The sequence below is a fragment of the Podarcis melisellensis genome (genome assembly GCF_964234715.1).
Source record: "Podarcis melisellensis genome assembly, chromosome: 5".
NCBI lineage: Eukaryota > Metazoa > Chordata > Lepidosauria > Squamata > Lacertidae > Podarcis > Podarcis melisellensis.
In genome coordinates this window covers 89,447,028-89,460,050 of record NC_138537.1, presented here as the reverse complement: position 1 = coordinate 89,460,050, position 13,023 = coordinate 89,447,028, and positions in this window count along the sequence as shown.

Here is a 13,023-nt window from a genome sequence, read left to right as displayed (position 1 = left end):
TCTTAACCTGAAGACCACTTTAGCTAATGGGGCCTCCTGCTGCTGCCGCGCCGCTGGAGCACGATTTCTGTTCTCATCCTGAAGCAACGTTTGTAACCTGAAGCACTATTTCTGGGTTAGCGGAGTCTGTAACCTGAAGCGTATGTAACCTGAAGCATATGTAACCTGAGGTACCACTGTACCCTGAGTCGATTTCATGCTCTTTATTCAGCTCATAGTGGTGAGGAGGAATGGAAGTTCTCCCAGAATGTCTGCTTTATATACATTATTTACACAATGGGCCCCACGTGATTGGCTAATTCCGGGATTCTCCTGTAGAGGCCAATCAGGTTGTGGATTCACTTCCACCTGGAGCTGGATTGGGTGGCTCCTGTGGTCCAATTGTACTGCTGCATTGTTCTAGGACCAATCAGACTGCTGTATTTTGGATCCTATTCAACTCAGTACATAACACTGCTTTAGAGTTTTAACTAAAGTTGGGCTGTGTGTTTTTCTTCTTGATTCTACAGTTTTATCTTTCTTTTTTTTTAGTAAGCCACTTTGAGTGTTGTTGTTTTTTTTAAAAAAACAATACTTTTTAGGAAACTAATAAAATGTGTCAGCCTTTAAAGGTGCCACAAGACTAACATGGCAACAGCACTTTCTCTCTACATATAATCTAGTTGGCATCAGTGTTGGGTTTTATTTATTTTATGAATGTGGTTAACTGTTTGAAGGTCGTCATGGAAAGATACCTGTCTTCATTTTAGTCAGCAGGAAGAGTATTCTAAACACCACGTGAATCAGTCCTGTTGTTTTTTCTTCTTCTGTTAGGCAAGGAAAATGATGTTCCTTTTATTTGCGTTGGGAGCCAGGAAATTAAGAGCCAAGTGTGTGAGCTCAGCTTGGAGTGTCTTTTATCTCTCGACAGCAAAGTTTCCCTTCCTGAATTCTTTAGTTTCATCTAGCAGCTGATAAATCTCACTCAGGTATAGGGTTCCCAGCCTGCCTAGTTAGTATAATTTCACCTCATTAAAAAAGGCAGCATGGACTGGAAAGAAGTTCCAGATGCTAACTTTTGTGATTGTGCAAGAACCAAGTAAAATCAAAGGTTGGGTATCTTTTCTAATAGGGTTGTATTGCCTTCAGCAGTGACTTGCTGGATAGCATCTTAGAGTTGGAAGAAAACACATTAAGAAGACAGCAAGAAAGGATTTAGTTATACTAGATCTAGGTTTCAAACGGAAGTGATTGAAGGGAAAGTGAAGCTACTGAAGGCCGCATACAGCATACTATTAGAATGGGAGATGAAAGATGAAGAGGTAAAATCAGTTATGATTAAATGGGCACAAGATGTAGGTCACAACATTATGATGGAAGATTGGGAAAAATTATGGAAAGCTGATTCAAAATTTACAGATTGTTCCCTATTGAAGGAGAATTACATGAAGATGATGTACAGATGGTACACAACACCAGTGCAGTTAGGGAAAATGTACAAAACTAGTTCAAATATATGTTGGAAGTATAAGGAAAAGGAGGGGACATTTTATCATATGTGGTGGGATTGTAAGGTAATTTAAAAAATTTGGGAAATGATATACAACGAATTTAAGAAAATGTTCCATTTAACATTTGTTTAAAAACCCGAGGCATTTTTGTTGGGGATTGTAAGGAAAGACCTGCCAAAAAAGTTGAAAAACATCTTCATGTATGCCACAACGACCGTGAGAGTTCTGGTAGCACAAGGATGGAAGACTGAAGAAACCCCAACTAAAGAATCATGGCAAGGAAAATTGATGGACTATGCAGAACTGGCAAAACTGACATATAAGCTACGGGACAAGGATAACTGTGACTTTAAGGATGAATGGGAACCCTTTACAAAGTATCTGAAGACGCAACAAAGCGAACTGGACTCCTTGGCAGGTTTTGAATAAACATTCACAAACTTTTTATTGATAATAATCAGCTAAATAGTTTGAGGATCTATACAACTTTGTAACATGCAGAAAACAGCATTCTTAGAGAAACCAAAGACTGGAACTGAGGGAAGTCGGGGGTGGGTGGGTTTTGTGTGGGAGGGAGGAAAAATGGGGGGGGGACACAAGGATGATATGCTTTTGGATAATATGTCTTGTTATAATTTTGAATAAAAAAAACTAAAAAAACAACAACATAGAGTTGGAAGAAAACACTAACCAGCCCCCTGCTGATGCTGAAATCCTGTTGCTACACCATCCTTGCTAGGTGGCTTTCCAGCCTCTGCTTATAAACCTCTTTCCACAGTTAAACAACTCATACCGGCAACACCTTCTTCCTAACATTTAGTCTAAATCTCTTTTCTTGCTATTCCTACGCTCGAGACAGAAACACCAGCTATGTAATGGTCCTTCTGCCTCCTCCTCATCATTTGCTAACATTTCTCCGTCTTTTCCACTCTGCAGACCTACCATTTCCTTGATGTTCCTCTTGTTCTCAACATCTCCCACAAATCTGAGCTCATTCTGCTTACCAGCTTCTGCGGCTCATTTTTAGTTGTCCTTCAGTAGGAAGGAGTGACAGAGAAGTATCCCAGAATGCTGCAATATGGTGGAAACTGATGCATCCAGTTAGGCAGAGAGGGCTGCCCTGTTGCTTGTCAAACACCTTGCAACCTCCACCTCTGTGGAACATAGAACTATCTTATACAGAATCAGACCACTAGTCTGTTTCTGTACTGGCAGCAACTTTCCCACCCCCTGAGCTTGAGCTTGAACCTATAGTCATAGCTGTCAACTTACAGATTTGAAAATAAGGGACCAGCAACCTCGAAAATAAGGGATCAGCAGCCAAAATAAGGGATTTTCCCAGCACAGGTATGTTCGACTTCTGAGCCCCTCCGAGCCAAAGGCAGAAAGCCCAGCCAGCAGCCAAACGAAGCCTCAAGCGGTGATTCCTACAGCGCAGCAACCCAGCAAAGGGGATGCAGCAAGGAAATCCACCATCACCTCTCCGCTGGGAAGCGTTGAGCAAAGGCGAGTCCACAGGCAACGCGGCTGATTTGATGGGCACAAGGCATGCAAGCTCCACCGCCCAGTCGTTCTTAGACTCCTTATTGGGTGAGCAACGCAGCCAAGCAACACAGTTGGAGCCTCCCTCCTCCCTGGCCGGCAGGGGGGGAGAGAGAGGAGCTGCTTCCTTTGAAACCCGGGAAATTTAAGGGACAGCATCAATAAGGGACAGCAGTGGGACACGGCACTGGGATAAGGGACTTTCCCACCAAACAAGGGACGGTTGGCAGCTATGCCTACAGCTAGTGCAGAACTCAGCAGCTCAATGGCCACTGTTGAAAGGATTGCACTGGCTGCCAGTTAGCTATTGTTAGTTCATAATTTCAGTGTTCTAGCCAAAGACCATGACAAACATGTAGCAATAATATTAATGAAATAATGTAGAACATGCATCACTACTTATAAGCCGACATCCATGAAGTACTAGAGAGAAGATACCGGAGACACCAACAAGCTTAAATCTAGTTTGCTTTCAGATTAAGCCTCTGAACCACCAAAAACAGTTGATAGTGATTTTATCTAACTCCTTTTTTCTGATTTATTTATTTTTTAGCTAGCGCATAGAGCAGGGGCCGCAACCTTTTCCAGCCGTGGGATGGTCCTCAGACCATGTGGGAGGCCAGACGATATGGGTGTGTGTGGAATGAACGAATTCCTATGCCCCACAAATAACTCAGAGATGCATTTTAAATAAAAGGATACATTCTACTCATGTAAAAACACGCTGATTCCTGACCGTCCACGGGCTGGATTGAGAAGGCAATTGGGCCGCATCTGGCCCCCAGGTTGCCTACCCCTGGCATAGAGGGCCACTTTGTGCATTATGAAGTTGTTACTGTCACTCAAACCGAACCATTTGTGTGCCATTTGCATGAACAGAAAACGATCTCTTGGGGCAAGCTAACAGATAATGAGTGATGTCTTCCACCTGAGGTTGACCACAAATACATAGTCTGTCTGCATATGGGACCTTGTTGTAGCAGCCATCCAAGACTGCAGTGGGCATTACATGGAAATGTAGCTCAATAAAGGCACTTCTGAAGGACACTAGCAAGAGTTTGCTAAGATAACTAGTACTAAAATGCTCTGTTCTCAGTGGATACTAAGGGGAAAATTGGGTGTTTCTAATTAGTTGCAGATCCCTTCTGGATTCTATCCAGAAGAGCCAGTCCCTTAGTTGATACTTAAAGGTAAAGGACCCCTGGCAATTGTCCAGTCACGAACAACTCGCTTTACTGGCCAAGGGAGCAGACATTTGTCCGCAGACAGTTTTTCCGGGTCATGTGGCCAGCATGACTAAGCTGCTTCTGGCGAAAGCAGAGCAGTGCACGGAAACACCGTTTACCTTCCCGCTGGAGTGGTACCTATTTATCTATTTGCACCTTGACGTGCTTTTGAACTGCTAGATTGGCAGGAGCAGGCACCGAGCAATGGGAGCTCACCCTGTTGTGGGGATTTGAACCGCCAAACTTAGACCACTGCACCACCCGCATCCCTTAAGTTGTTGATACTTAAGGTCAATGCAGAGCTCAGTTCTGGAAAATAATAATAGTCCAATAGCTATTGGGATAAGTTCAATATGCTGGTACAAAGCCCTAAACAGCTGGGGACCAGGATACCTAGAAGTGTGTCTGGTTCCTTTTACAGCCAGCCAATCACAGTGCTGTGCAGAAAAAGACATTCTGCAGATACCATCTTAGAACATCAATTCCATGCAGTGTCAAAATGGAGCATCTATTGTGGTGGCACCTACACTTTAAAATGCGCCCCATTACATTTCAGAGAGGCAAAATCTCTGTTGTCTTAAAACTCCCCATTTCCAGCAAGCATTCTAGTTGGAGATGTTTCATCCCAGTTGGTCTCTGCCCTTTGTTTGAAATCATAAAAAAGGCAACCATTTTAACTACAGTGGTACCTCGGGTTAAGTTCTTAATTTGTTCCGTAGGTCTGTTCTTAACCTGAAATTGTTCTTAACCTGAAGCATCACTTTAGCTAATGGGGCCTCCTGCTGCTGCCGCTGCGCCGCCGGAGCCCGATTTTTGTTCTTATCCTGAAGCAAAGTTCTTAACCTGAAGCACTATTTCTGGGTTAGCGGAGTCTGTAACCTGAAGCATATGTAACCTGAGGTACCACTGTATTCTGACATCCGCAATTGGTTTTGTATGATTTTATTGTATCGTGAAATCGCTTCATTGTGACAGCTGCTCATTTATTCCTGCTCAGTGCTGATCTACACACACAACACTAAAATTCTGATGAAATTAGATGACATCATTGATCGGTCACTTTTATTTTTGAAAGGGGGGAGGTTCCTAGTGTGTGGCTTCATTGACAGAAGTGGGAGTTCTGGTCACAGCATTAATAAAACAGAGAAACCTTCTTGAGCCAGGAATAGAAGCAACAAGTATGTCTCAGAGCTATGACAAAGTAATGAAGCTAATAAATCAAGGTAACAGAGAGACATTTAACTATACAGAAACAATTGGTTTGTTTGACAGGTGACGGTTGCTGCAGCTTCAGGTGCGGCTGGGAAATCAAACTCCTGTGCAAATTAGTTGAGGAATTGAAAGCAGAAGGGTTGATTCCGCCGTTGCATCTCAGTCTGGAACTGCTATCCTTCATTTACTTTGTCCTCCTACCTCTTTTCAGCTCTTATTTGTGGCGATTTCCCCCACCCGTCCAATGTGGGTTTTTCCAGAGCTTTTGTGCTGGTCTCGAGGGTTAACCTTGCGGCAAGGTCCGAGTCCAGTCCGAGGTCGAGGGTGCAGTATGGAGGCTGTCCATCAAAGCTGAAGCTGGGTCCAAGGCAGGGAGTTGGGTGAGGTCAGGAACTCTGGCAGAAGAGCAGGACAGGGTGCAGGCAGGAACAGACTACCAACAATGTTGCTCCCACAACCTGGGACTGCGGCTGGCTGGCTTTTATCTGCCCCGAGTCATAGGGCGGTCCCGCTCCACAGGTGTCTCACCTCTCCTGGCCTGGAGGTGAGCACTCCTCCTGCGGGAACTTAGTTCCCTCCACCTCTCTGCCCTGAGCCTCTGTAGCTCAGGAGAGGCTGGTGGGTTACCGGACCCAGAGGCAACCTCAGCTTCCCCTGACGGGGCTGAGAGTGGAGCACCTGCAGGCAATGGGTCCTCCATCACCTCAGGGGCCAGAGCAGACTCAGCTGGTGCCTGCACCTGAGGATCCAGCACAGGTGAGGACCCTTCAGGCTCAAGCCCCAGCCCCGGCTCATCTGGTTCTGGAGGCGGGGAATCCTGTGCAGGCTGGGATCCCTCAGGTTCAGCCTCCTAGTCCGAATCCCAGGCCATCACAGCTTTTCATTAGGAAGACTCTCCTCTGGAGTTGGCAGGAGCGAGCCAGCAGTAAATTACCCAAGCAAATTGGAGTTAACTCTTTGTTAGCACAAAAAAAGGGGACCTGCAAAGGTGTGTCGGGCCTAATCAGGTCTTGCCCCCATGAAGCAGTTGCTGCGACTGAAGGTCCCCACTTCCCCACATGGCCTAAGTCCCGTCCTTTCCAGGGGTTTCTCCAAGCAGTTGGAGACTGCACCTGCATGCCTGTCTTTGCTCTTTTCGCTTCATGCCTCTTCTGGTTCTGGGGTACCAACAGGGAGGGGGAGCCTGTCGCAGCAGGAGTGAGAGACACCTGTGCCTCTTCACCTGCCAAACTAATCTCTGCCTCTTGACCTCCCTCCTCCCACTCTCCTGTGACTGCTTCTGGTTCCATATTAAAAATCCCTATACAGATTAGAATCCCCCATTTGTCACTACTAGCCAGTTGCTCCCTTTCTTCCTCGGGACAATATGGTTGGATGAATGCAACGTGACCTTGAGCGTGTGCTCCTAATCTGATCACAGGGCTAGCTGCGTAATAAAATTTACTGAGAGGAATGAAGACACAGTTTTCCATTGTGTATATTTGGTTTTGTTTTACGCTCCCCTATGTTCCAACCTACTGTATTTTTCGCTCTATAAGACACACTTTTTCCCTCCTAAAAAGTAAGGGGAAATGTGTGTTCGTCTTATGGATTGAATGCAGGCTGCGCAGCGATCCCTCTTGCTGTTCTGGCTTCTGGGATAGCTCTTCGGGGCAGGGGGAGCATTCCTCCTGCTGCCTTGAAGAGGTTTTGTGTTGCTTTCACTGAAACCAGAACAGCAAGAGGGATCGCTGTGCAGCGATCCCTCTTGCTGTTCAGGCTTCTGGGATTCAGAATTTTTTTCTTTCTTATTTTCCTCCTCCAAAAACTAGGTGTGTCTTATGGTCTGGTCCGTCTTATAGAGTGAAAAATACGGTATATCTGTTTGAAAACCTCACCTATTGAATTGACTACTGGTGAATTAATAGAAAAACAGGTGGTGAGGTTGAATTTTGCATGTGTGTGAGATACATTCAAATAAATGGTGACCTACAATCTCTGAGGCTTTAGGTCTGCTGCTGCTTGAAGGACATGTGATGGCAGTGGCTTTGTACTTGTGTTTTTTGTTTAAAATTATGATTACAACTTTCCTAATATAAAACTAATATACTTAAATGGTAAATAAGAGAAGCAAAGCACAACAAAAATCTGCATACTACACATAAGTGGCCTATAATTTCCATTTAGTGCTCAAGATGGACAGCAAATTATTATTTAAATGAACCCCTTCAACTCTTACTTCCTTGGTTCCCCGCACTCAACTGTCCAGGGATATAGGGGATATAGGGAGCTAGAGGATTCTAAGCACCCTCCATCTCTGGTACAGCAAAAATTCTCAGGATTCCTTCTTGCTATCCCATCTCACAAAGTCTTTGTGACGAAGGGATCCAGGAAGCCTAACAGCAAGGACTAAAAACCGTAGTCCGTGGTAGGTAGCAATAATGTCACTAAAGGTAAAGGTAAAGGACCCCTGACAGTTAAGTCCAGTCACAAAAGACTCTGGGGTTGCAGCGCTCATCTCGCTTTACTGGCCAAGGGAGTGGGCATTTGTCCACAGACAGTTTTTCCGGGCCATGTGGCCAGCATGACTAAGCTGCTTCTGGTGAAAGCAGAGCAGCGCATGGAAACACTGTTTACCTTCCTGCCGGAGTGGTACCTATTTACTACTTGCACTTTGACGTGCTTTGGAACTGCTGGGTTGGCAGAAGCTGGGACCGAGCAACAGGAGCTCACCCTGTCGCGGGGATTCGAACCGCCAACCTTCCGATAGGCAAGCCCTAGGCTCTGTGGTTTAGACCACAGCACAGCAAAGCCTAAGAATTTGATATGCTCCTGCCCCAATCCAGAGTCCAGTCCATTTTTTTTTTTTTTTTTTTGCAATGCTCAGCAGATTATGAAAAATAATCTGGCTAATCAATTAATACTTCCAGAGCACACTTGGGCAGATCTGCCTATTAATACTAGCAAACAATTTCCACCTAGGAGAAGGAATGTGCAGACTCACAATAACATTAAATAACAAGAAGAGCTGTTTTGGGTATATTTTCTATTATAGTGTAGTGTATGCAATCATACCCTCTAACATTTCTCCAGTGAAAATAGAGACATTCTATTCCATACCCCCCCCTCCAACATTTCTCTGATGAAAACAGGAACGTCCTAAGGAAAAGCGGAACATTCTGGGATCAAATCAGAAACTGGGATGGCTTCTTTAAATCCAGGACTGTCTCTGGAAAATAGGGACACTTGGAGGGTCTGTGCTATGTGCTGTGAAGGTACAAAGTCCTATCTTACCTAGTAAGTCCAACGGAGTTTAGTGGGACATAATAATGGGTGGACAACGCTAGGAGAGGAGAAGGGGGGAGTTCTATTACACAGCCAAAAGTCATTGCGTTAGTGGAGCTGCTTTATTTGGATCCCACCCTAAATGTGCAAAGGACGACAGTCCAAAGGATTTAGATGGCTTTCCTGAAAGAGTTAAAAGAAATTTGCGGCAACTGTTCTCATGATTTCTGTAGTCTTGCTTGTGAACCCTGCAGAGCTGTACCTTATTACAGCAGATTTCTGTACAGAGCAGGAAAGATTTCTCAAGGTGCTGTTTAAGACTTCCTGGTTTGTGCTGGCAAATTGTTAATCAGTCTCTGACAGCATAAATAAAATTAAAGGGTTTAATTAAAACTAATGAATGAGTGAACAGAGAATAGGCAGCATGTTCCGCTGGCAGAACCTTGATGCTCTCAGTAATTAAAGTGTCACAGAGCAGGGGATGTCTTAGAAATGTCAGAACTGCAAAAGGAAAGATGCCCAAACTTCCAGAACAGCTTGAGGGTTCATGTAAACACTCAGTAATCATAAAAACCCAGTGGGAGCATTTCTTGCAAAAGTCCCGTCTCCGTAAAGGCAGAAGATGGTGAGGATTCTTCTGTTTTTCAGGGCCTATTCATTCTGTGAAGCAAAAATTCCTCGTGTCTCATATATAATCACTATAATTCCCGATCTTGATGTTTGAACATGGCTGCTGTCCGCCAAAAGGGCACCAAGCTTAGGGTAATTACAGAAGTCCTGTTAATTCCGGGACTGTCCCTGAAAAATAGGAACACTTGGAGGTTATGATACTGCTTCTGTTGTTGTTGTTTAGTCGTTTAGTCATGTCCGACTCTTCGTGACCCCATGGACCAGAGCACGCCAGGTACTCCTGTCTTCCACTGCCTCCCACAGTTTGGTCAAACTCATGCTGGTAGCTTCGAGAACACTATCCAACCATCTCGTCCTCTGTCGTCCCCTTCTCCTTGTGCCCTCCATCTTTCCCAACATCAGGGTCTTTTCCAGGGAGTCTTCTCTTCTCATGAGATGGCCAAAGTATTGGAGCCTCAGCTTCACGATCTGTCCTTCTAGTGAGCACTCAGGACTGATTTCCTTCAGAATGGAGAGGTTTGATCTTCTTGCAGTCCATGGGACTCTCAAGAGTCTCCTCCAGCACCATAATTCAAAAGCATCAATTCTTCGGTGATCAGCCTTCTTTATGGTCTAGCTTTCACTTCCATACATCACTACTGGGAAAACCATAGCTTTAACTATATGGACTTTTGTTGGCAAGGTGATGTCTCTGCTTTTTAAGATGCTGTCTATTGCTTTTCTCCCAAGAAGCAGGCGTCTTTTAATTTCATGACTGCTGTCACCACCTGCAGTGATCATGGAGCCCAAGAAAGTAAAATCTCTCACTGCCTCCATCTCTTCCCCTTCTATTTGCCAGGAGGTGATGGGACCAGTGGCCATGATCTTCGTTTTTTTGATGTTGAGCTTCAGACCATATTTTGCACTCTCCTCTACACTACTTCTGTACCAGGAGATAATAGTCCTTCTTATCAAATATGCCTCCACTGGCTTTGCTGCTTATCTGAAGCCACTCTATTAATATTTTCATATTGGGAAGATTTATGGGTACATCTGAAAACAATCCAGTCAGGCTTCATGTTAACTATCAGTCCAGTTTGCAGAAGTATTCATGCAGCCGACACCTTGGGCAAGAAATCCATCTTGAAGTAAATTTTAGCAGGGAGTTGGGCCTCATCCTCGGCGTCAGAGTCACAAAAAATTAATTCGGCCTCACCTTCCTCCCCCCCCCACTCCATTCGGCCTGCCCCCACCCCACCCCGATCCGATTCATAAGAGATTTGCACGCATCACCGATACAATTTACTCGCTGTGGAAAGAGAAACCTCAGCAACTCTACGAAGCAAAAGGCATTTTTAAGTGATCTGTGCTGAAGTAATTCCCTCCACAACAGGTATAAGCAAGCCCAAACTGATGCTTTCTACACAAATGATTATAAATAAAAGCCAAAATTTTGTCAAACTGATAGTGTAAGTGTAACATATGAGTCCCTTGGTATCGTTTGAAGGAAATTAACGTGGAGGGCCAAAGAGATGGAGTCTGCAGTATGCAATGCTCCAGAGGGTTGGCTGAGATTTTGTTCCTGGTGTAGCAGAAATAAATGCTCTTGGCAAACCTTAAGGGGGAAATAAGACATATATGTAAGTAAGATTAATCTGTAAAGCTGGCATCTATCATGAGTCATCTTTTACATTATAAGCCCTGGAATACACAAGTTGGTGCAGGCCAGATGTGTGCAACTGCAGGGCTAGGTTGAAAAACACCTGTGTCTCCTTACACCCAGGCAGCCCTGGGGAATATCTAAACATGAAAGAAAGCAGAGCATCCAGGAGAAGAGGGATATGTTCTCATGTTTGTGGGACTTATCAAAGGCACTGATTAAATAATAATAATACTTGAAATACTTACCTGGAGTTAGTGTTCCATGGTACTGCCTGCCCAACATCTCCATCAGAGTCTTCAGGCTGTGTACATACCATTTTTTAAAACAAAGAAAGAAAGAAAGAAAAGAAAGAAAAGAAAAGAAAAGAAAGAAAGAAAGAAAGAAAGAAAGAAAGAAAGAAAGAAAGAAAGAAAGAAAGAAAGAAAGAAAGAAAGAAAGAAAGAAAGAAACCCAAAACCAGAATCCTGCATATAATATGTGGTGGAATTGTAAGGGATTTGGGGAAATGATATATAATGAGTTGAAAAAATAACCTTTGCTTAAAAAACACACCCTGAAGCCTTCCTTTTAGGAATTCTAGGTGCCGAAGTCACAAGGGAGCAGAAAATAATGTATGCGACCACGGCTGCGTGGATGTTATTGGCCCAGAGATGAAAAGAAGACTAAGTCCCTACCAGAGAAGAATGGCAGATGAAGTTGATGGACGATGCCAAAATGGCTAAAATGACCGGAAGAATCAGAAATCAGAAAGACCAAATTTTTTATAAGGAATGGGGAAAATTTATAACTTGTCTTAAAGACAGTTGTAAACAGTTAAAATCATTAGTAGGATTGGAATGTCATACTGCTGCATTGTTCTAGGACCAATCAGACTGCTGCATTCTGAATCCTATTGTTCTAGGACCAATCAGACTGCTGCATTTTGGATCCTATTGTTCTAGGACCAATCAGACTGCTGCATTTTGGATCCTATTGTTCTAGGACCAATCAGACTGCTGCATTTTGGATCCTATTCAACTCAGTACATAAGTTGCTTTCCTTTCCTTTCCCCTTCCTTCCTTCCTGCTTTCTTCCAGCAGTTTCTCCAGGAAGACCTGTGTTTTACCGCTGATTGCTGTTTTCTCCAATTCAGCGTTAAGATGTGGGTTTTCCCAGCCCTGAGTTACACCCCAAGCAATCTGCTGAAGTGGCCAAGGGACAGCAGAGTATCCTGGCAATTATGTGTGTCTGTTAGCAGCCCGGACTCCCAGGCCAGAGCCCGCCCCCCTTCCCTTGTCCACAAAGCTCTGCATTGTTTCACAACACAGACGTCCTGAACTCTGCAGCTGTCATAACACTCAGAAACTTCCCTTTCTTCCCAGACACAATTCCATGCAACCGGAGCGCCAGCCTTTATTTAGCACATTCTCTCCGGCCGCCCCAGAAGATGCTCATCTGTCTCACAAAATCCTCATGTTTTTCAGCACCGGCAACCACAATCTGGAGTGCCCCAATTTGTTTTCAAGACCTGGCGACCTTGGGAATATTGTAACCAGACACAAGGGTGCAAGCATCATCCTTCGGAGACCCTAGCAGTGTCACCTCACATTCCTTCCTGCCCCTCTTCTAGGATTAAATAACAGGATGATTTATCTCTCACCTAATTGGACTGGATTATTTGTCAGTTCCATTCTCATCTGGTTGGATTCCTTTCACCTTGTTTTCTTCCCACAGCGCAGATGTGGATCAACAGCAGTTCTAGTGATTTATTAAACACTGACGTATACAGCTCCCCCAACTTGAAGGAGTCTGAGCACATTTTATTAATATTTAAGCATTTTTACACTTCGATATGGTTCCCAGGGCAGTTTGGAAAAAAAGGCAAATCATTAGAATGTAAATGCAAAATAGTAAAGTAAGGGAAATACCACCAATTATAATAAAACAGCAGGGTGTAGGGACGTGCGTGGCGCTGTGGGTTAAACCACAGGGCCTAGGGCTTGTCGATCAGAAGGTCGGCGGTTCGAATCCCCATGAA